The sequence below is a fragment of the Dipteris shenzhenensis genome, chromosome 31 (assembly GCF_047967505.1).
Source record: "Dipteris shenzhenensis isolate YYH24624 ecotype China chromosome 31, Dip_SZ_1.0, whole genome shotgun sequence".
In the NCBI taxonomy this organism is placed as follows: domain Eukaryota; kingdom Viridiplantae; phylum Streptophyta; class Polypodiopsida; order Gleicheniales; family Dipteridaceae; genus Dipteris; species Dipteris shenzhenensis.
The window spans coordinates 3,241,674-3,250,125 of NC_141626.1; positions in this window are offsets into that span (position 1 = coordinate 3,241,674).

Sequence of the window (8,452 nt, forward strand, 5' to 3'; positions counted from 1 at the left end):
AAAGGAGATTCCAAGGTTTAGAAGGAGCTTCTTCTCATTGTTGGTGAGGCTGTAGACTCTTTTGCCAATTCATCTTGAGTTTTGGCTAGCTTCTTGTCCTGCTTGTGAATTCATTGCATGCTTTGAGAGTATGGAATGAAAGTGTGTGATACTATTATTGATGCAATCTATTATGTGCCTATGCAAAATCGTGTGAATGCATGTGATGTGTTGATTAGGTAGGGACTAACTATATGCTTATTTGTGGGATTTAATAGGCAAACTAAGACTTAATCATCCCTAATACAAAATTGATTAGGTCTTCCTAAATGTACAAAAATGTGCATATGATAGCGAGTGTGCATGTAACAATCTAGTGTAAACTATATGTGCAAAAATGTGCATATGCTAGTGAGTGCTCATGATACAATCTAATCCTAACTTTGGAAGACTTGGTTTCCCAAATCTTTGCTTTTGTCGAGGATGGTTTGCGCGTTGAAGTAGAAGCACTTCAGTCAGCTCCCGTTTATTGTTGTGTTGAATTGGACTCCATCCAATGTTTCTAGCAGCACAGCTCTGATGGGATTCATCTTTCTTACTCGGTAAGGTCCTTGACCTAGATACTTCAATTTCCCCTTGTGTAATTTGGCATTGTATAACAAGACCAAGTCACCTTCCTTGATGTCTTTAGCTTTAAGATTTCTGTCAAACCATGTCTTTCTTTTGCGTTTTTCTATTGTCATGGCATGGTAGGTGACTAGTCTTGTCTCTGTATGCTTCTCCAACTAATAGAGTCTAATCTTCTTGAAAGAGTACTTGCATGCACCTTCATGTCTCAAAATCCATCTCAAGGCTTTAAAGCAAGATCGACTAGCACGACACAAGTTCCATAGCCACTAGATTTCACGCATGGCATCTTGGCTACGTGATCACCACAATAAGCCATAACTCGAGGGTGGGTAATAGAATGGATCCAGGAGTATGTTGTCTCTGTGCCAACATGGACTTAGGTAGTACAGAATGTGTGTGTAGAGAGTAGCAACAAAGCTCCGCTTGTACTTGCATAAGGCTAGGAGTAATCTCTCTTAGGAATCCTCAACATGCAAGTTCTACTTGCAACTCCTACATGCATGTTCTACATGCAAGTCCTACATGCAACTCCTACATGCAACATGCAACATGTGAGTTCTACATGCAACTCCTACATGCAACTTCTATATGCAAGTTCTACATGTAGAGAGAGAATGTCTTACAATTCCTACATGCAGAGAGAGAAGCTCTCCAACTTGTATGAATACCCCATAATAGAATGAAGCCCACACTCTTTGGGGCATTGTGTTGAGTTCTACTTTGGTATTCCAAGCAATTGTCTCCAAGTGTCCATGCTTCCTTGCACTCCATGTCCAAAAGCATGTCCTAACCTTGCAACTCCTCCTCCCCTCTCCTCCAATCCCTCTTAAGATGATGAAGACTACAAACTGTTATAACAATAGGAGAAGGGGGTGAGGGGACTGGAGGAGGGGGGAAAGCCAAGAGAGGAGGGAGAGGGAGTGAGGGGAGAGGAGGAGGTGATAGCTCAAAGAGCGAAGGGGAGGTGAGGGATGCCAGATGGGAAGAGGCTACTTTGGAGAAGAGAGAAGTTAGAGAGGTTGCCTCCCTTGCAAGCTCTCCTCCTCTGTAACACATGGCACCCTCCACCTAGCAACCCCTCCTTAAGCTAATGAGATAAGACAAGTAGCCTAACCCGTCTATGATGGCTTAGGGACCCATCTTCGTCAGATATCATGTTATGAATAAGATTTTAGGTTTTATTTGTAAATCTCAATATTTGATTTATTCTTTTAGAATTTACAAATTGGAGCTTGGTAGCATATATTATAGTTGGGAAAAATACTTTTCATAGCATTACATACATCTCTCTCTCTCTCTCTCTCTCTCTCTCTCTCTCTCTCTCTCTCTCTCTCTACACACACACACACACACACACACACACACACACACACACACACATGTATGCATGTATTGTGGGGGTTAAAGACCACTGTGCCTTACCTTCGGTTATGTATAATACTCAAATACATATATATACATGGATGACATAGAAGATTAGGGTGTTCTACACACACCAAACTAGTGTCCACTCTCTTTTGTGTGCTCTCCTCCTCTCACCATTTTTAGTTCCGGTTCTATTGTTGCGATCTCTCAACTGGTATTAAAGCACAAGTGTTCTAGCTGAGCCCAAGTGTGTGCCTGGTGCTTGAAGTCTACTATTGTAGCTCTATGGGAGGAAGGAGAAGCTCCATTGGATGCCTTTACCTAAATCCTAGTGTACAAAGACCTTGCAGAATCCTGTGGAAAGTTCTCCAAGTGGTTTTGGAAGGTTTTTTTCCCTACTGGTGGCCGGTTTTTTCCTGTGTGAACCTCGTGGTGTTGTTGCTTTGTACTTTGGAGTATTCTGGCTCATTCTGTGACCATTTTGAAAAACTTGAGGGCATTTTGAAGCTATTCTATAAGTCCTTCTCCTGACACTATTTTTTTAAAACCATGAGCTTGAGTCTAGCTACCACTTCCAAGTCTCTTCCAGAACTCCATCTAGCATTCGAGAAGCCCGAGAGAAGTAGTAAGATTAAGAAAAACCCTCTAGAAGCAATGATTTTGCATTCTTTGAGCTCTTGTAAGTTTCGAACGCCCGTGATTCAGATACACTCCCATAGGCCACCATTTTCCATTCTGTCTATTTGGTGGATCGAGGACGGGCCAAAATGGTTGCTTGCAAATTTTGGGGCAATTCGATGAAGAATTTCTTGAATTCTGATGCTTTGTGTCATCAATCTACGTCTCTGATGCAGAATTCTTTAAATTTTTGCTAAGGTCTAAGTTACTTAAGGTTTTTTCATTGCTAGTAATTTTGCATCCATCGGTGGGATTTCGGAGTTCCACCAGAAGAGAGGTATTTGCAGATGGCCTTGCTGAGTCTGATTATGCAGTGGAGCCCATGTTTTAAGGCATCTTAGGTTCTATTTCACTAATGGTCATTGCCATGGGATTTTTTGGATATACCGATATTATGCAGATCACTTTGGTTATAGTTTGAGCTATATTTGCTCATTCGTGATGTGCATTAGGATGTAGTGGATGCTTTGCAGGCCATTTGGATGATTGCGATCCTTGCTAGATGTGTTGATGGGCGCGAATTGCCTTGTGGGATGCTCTATTGATGGGTGCTTAGCACACAGATGTTACTTTATGCTAACGAAGAGTTGTGACATATTACAGTGGATGCACTGAACCAGTGCTATGCTCTCTTGGATGAGATATTATTGATGCATATGCCCATGGATGGTGTTTATGCTTGAGGTTTTTGGCTCTTTTTGGCATTGGGTTTGCCATAGTTTTGTCATTGTAGGTTGACATTTCTTTTGGCCCAGATTTGTTGATATGGATGCATAATATATGCACATGAGTCAATTGCATTTTTATGCTTTGAGCCTTTGAGGTTTGGTGATATTAATAACCTTCCATTATGGCATTCATATTTGGGTGCACCTAGTATTTGGTGTGATTCTTTCTTGTAGGCACTAGCATTTGGGATTTTGCTTTATTTTGCATCATGGCATCTCTTCCATGTCTAAACAGAAGTTTTTCAGCATTAAAAAGTTTGATGGGGCAAATTTTTCTTTGTGGAAAGAATAGATAAGGGATGTGCTTATTCAAAAGAAGCAGATTAAACCCTTGGAAGGGATTTCAGAGCTAAGCCTTCAGCTATGTCTAAGGATGATTGGAATGAGTTGGATACATTAGCAAAGTCTACTATAAGACTTCATCTTACAGAGTCGGTTTATTTCATAGTAGTAGTAAATGAGCAAAATATGAAACATTTATGGAAAAAGTTATGTGCCACTTATGAGAAGGAAACAACCTCTAATAAATTTTACCTCATGAAGAGTTTGTTTGATCTACAGTTGAAAGAAGGGGTCTCCATCGCTTCTCACTTCTTGAATGAATTCAATAGTATTTTCAGAGAGCTTCGGGCTTAGAAGCCGAATTTTGAGATGGAGACAAAGGCAATACTTCTCTTATGTTCATTGCCACCTTCATGGGATACCTTTCGGACAACTATCAACAACTCTGCACCTAGCGGAGTGTTAAAGTTTGATGATGTTGTGGGTAGCTTGTTGGAAGAGGAGATTAGATAGAAGTCTATGGATGGCAATAAGTAGGATGCAGCCTTAAATGTGCAAAGGGGCAAATAACATAGGTCAAGGGGAAGTCCCAAGAAAGAGGGAAGTGAGCATCTCTTCCTCCCTTTGGATTTCCGTCAAAGTTTTCTATCCGTCAAGTCTTTTTTCCCCCTCCCCCACCCACCATTCCCCCCTCCACCACCATCCCCTCCACCCCTCCACCACCACTTCCCCCCACCCTCCTCCATCTCCACCACCCCCTCTCCACCCTCCAATGCCCCCTCCACCCTCTCCCCCCTTCTCCTCCCTCTCTACCACCCCCCTCTCACCACCCCCCTTACCCCCTCTCCTCCATCTTCACCACCCCCTCAACCTCCACCACCAACCCCCTTCCATCTCCACCCCGCCACCCCCCTCTCCACCCTCCAACCCCCCCCCCCCCTTCTCCTCCCTCTCCCCCCTCTCCACCACCCCCCTTCCCCCCCCCCCCTCTCCTCCATCTCCACCACCCCCCCTTTCCATCTCCACCCCCACACACCCCCACCCCTGTCTCCACCACCCCCTTCCTCCCCTCCCCACCCCCACCCCCATCTCCTCCACCCACTCCTTGCCCTCTCTACCCCCCTCCATTCCAACCTCTCTCTCTCTCTCTCTCTCTCTCTCTCTCTCTCTCTCTCTCTCTCTCTCTCTATCCCCCTCCCTCTTCTCTCTCTCTATCCCCCTCCCTCTCTCTCTCTCTCTCTCTCTCTCTTCTCTCTCTCTCTCTCTACTCCTCCCCCTCTCTCTCTCTCTCTATCCCCCTCCTTCTCTCTCTCTCTCTCTCTCTCTCTCTCTCTCTCTCTCTCTCTCTACCCCTTCCCTCCTCTCTCTCTCTCTCTCTCTCTCTACCCCCTCCCCCCCTCTCTCTCTCTCTCTCTCTCTCTCTACCCCCCCTCTCTCTCTCTTTCTCTCTCTCTCTCTCTCTCTCTCTCTCTCTCTCTCTACCCCCTCCCCCTCTTCTCTCTCTCTCTACCCCCTCCCTCTCTCTCTCTCTCTCTCTCTCTCTCTCTCTCTCTCTCTCTATATATATATATATATATACCCCCTCCCTCTTCTCTCTCTCTCTCTCTCTCTCTCTCTCTCTACCCCTGCTCGCTAGCCACTCCTCTCCCTATTCTTAATCTAAGGGCCTAAGGCCCTTCTTAATCCATAGTCTAAAAGGATTATTAAGCCTTGAGGCAAAGCCTTCCAACTCGCCAGCAGTAGCTGCTCGCGCAACGCCAGCCAGTGGCGGCACAGCCTGCCAAACACCTGCCCTTGGCGGTGCAGTTGGCCACCAGTAGTGGTGACAACCAGCCAGCGGCACCTACTCGGCACACGATGGCATGGCCTCAACTGCATCAGGCCTCACTTAGGCCTTCAAAGGTCTCCAAAAGCAATCCCCCGATCGCGAAACCTCCCCCCCTAAACGCATACCACTGCAGTGCGACGCCCCCCCTCCCCCCCTGATTTTTTAAATAAGAAAAATTAATTATATTTTAAAAAACCTAACCTAACCATATCATCTAACTAACTATAGCTAGGTTAGTATTAATCTAGGTTAGTTTAACTTAGGTTAGATTAGATTTTACCTAGGTTAGTTAGGTTAACTCTAAGTTAGTTACTAACAACTAGGTTAGCTTAACTAACCTTCAGTGAGCAGACTAACTCTAGTTAGTGAAAGTAGTGAGGTTAGTTAAAGTAATTGTGCAGTTATAGTAACTAGGTAGTTAGGGTTATAAGCGAGTTAGACTAACTAGAATTAACTTGGTTCAAACCCCTCAGTTGGACTTAAAGTCCATTCATACCAACCTTAAGACCAAGCCCCTCCCCAAAAGGCCAATTTTACCCCTACTTCAACACTTCGTATCGTGCCCGCCAAACTGGACCCCATTTGAACCACGATTTCACACAAAAACACACGCTATAGGGCATTTTTACAACCCATTGCACACCATTTTGGCATCCCTAGCACTCGCTCATTCGCACCCTTGTATGGACCTCATTTCGCACTAATTCGCTCATATCTTTACACCGTGACCTCCGATTGACGATGATGGGGATATTGACCTCGATGCAGATACTGACAATTTCTTTAATCGTAGAAATAATAACAATCAAGGTAGGCACCCCTGGGAAAACTGGAACTTCCCAAATATAATGGTAGGAGAGATCCAGCCTGTTTCCTCTAGCATTTTGATGCCGCATGCCAAGCAGGTGGAGATCAATCCCATGAAACCAAGGTTGCTTGGTTTCCCATGGCCTTAACTGATGAAGCGTTTGAATGGTACCTAGACCTTCTAGTGGAAGAGTTAGCCACATGGGACCTACTTCAAATAGAATTTAAAAGACGATTTCAAATGGAGATGCTATAAGATGATCCCGCTATCCAACTAAGCAAGATCGAACAAGGTTGTCGAGAAGATGTACGCACGTACTTGGGCAAGATGAAAAGATTAGCCACTAAATGTGACCCACGTCCCGATGCAAAGTACCTCACGGCCTGGTTCATTGTAGGACTAAGAAAGAAAATACGAAAGGATATGAAAAAGATTAGCAAGCTATGAAACGTTCAGTGCTGATCATGCGGCAGCCATTAACATTGAGGATGGCATGACCAACTCTGACACTAGTAGTGATGATGGCAAATCCAGTACACGAGATAAGTGCTCTAAAAAGGGCAAATCCCAGTCCACTGCCGAAACATCAAATGAAGATCGCCTAGAGGCCATGACCATGAAGCTAAAAGAAGACATGATGCACGCCATGGAACAAAAACTTTACTTATCTCAGCCACCAACTCAGACATATCCACGGTGAGAAAATGTCTGGTGTCCACACTGCATGGCTAATCATACAACAAATGAGTGTCCGGTCTTAAGAGCCAGGATCATTACACAAGCAAATCCACCACCAAGGTTGTGGTGCCATATCTGCATCATCGGTGGCCATGATGAAAACAGTTACATCTTCAACATGCGCAACAACCTGTCGCAACAATACCAACCGGCACCCATGCTAGTGTATAGGTAGCTCGCACTTCCACAAGCAACCCCAACTCCAAGGCTAAATCCTATTCTTGTTCAGACACAAGTCCCACAACTACTCGGGAATTCGAATCCACGACCATATCCAAGAGCACCAAATCCAGCTGCTCAAGCAATTCCAATACATCAATTACAACCCGAGGAAGTAGACTCACCATTTGAGTATGAAGCAAAGTACCCAATATACTATGTAGAAGACGTAGAGGGACTAATACCAATCTATGCAAATCAAGTACGTCCCAATACATATCAAGCGCCAATCAAGTGCTACAGTTATGGAGAAAATCACCGGGTCACAGAGTACCCTCATTGTGATAGCCCCGCTACTTTCCAACCACTCTGTAGAGATTGTGGCATAGGACATGCCTGTATGGATTGTCCCATGAAAAATAAGGTCCCACAATAAACAGAGGTTAAGCCTGACATCCCAATCAACATCATTGGGGTCGACCATCAAAGTCTGGGTCCGGCAAGCATAATATCACAACCTGTGAATGTAATTACATGCCAACAGAAAGAGGACACCAAGGACCCTAACATTCCAATCCAACTAAAGCAACTTCTTAAAAAGAAAGCACAAGTGTCCACCTCTACCAAGCTCATCCACATCAGCTTCTGAGCCTCAAATAAAAGAAGCTCCATACCCAAATGCCAGAAGTGGAGAAGGCTCATTTTCAGGCACTTCAACAATGGGTACAAAAGGAACAAGCTCAATTTGAGGTTGAGAAATAAGCTCAAGATCCAATTCATGACTTGGCCCCACAAACTATTGATACTATACTCAAGCCTCTGTTCCAACAACAAACTCCACAAGATAATGTACCACCACATCAACTTGAAGGAACCGCACTCTCTAACATATTGAGTTGCCCTGTGTCAATTCCCTTTGGAATCCTCCTACGAAATCGTCCCAATCTTTGGGAGAGATTCAAAGGATGGATTGAACTCACAAATCCCTCTCCACCTATGAATGACATCGAAGATATCCCTGTGCCGATGGGTGAGAGAGATGACATATGCAACATTATTGTGCCTTTGATCCACAAGGCATATAATGAAGTCCAAGCCATAGTGGATGGTGGAGCAAGTGTAAATGTCCTATCAAAGGAGCCCTATGATGAAAGGGGTCTCCCACTAATGCAAAAGGCTAATTTTAACATATGCCTTGTCGATGATTCATGGGCTAAACCCTTGGGAATAGTGAATGGCGTGTCCAAAAAGGTCACA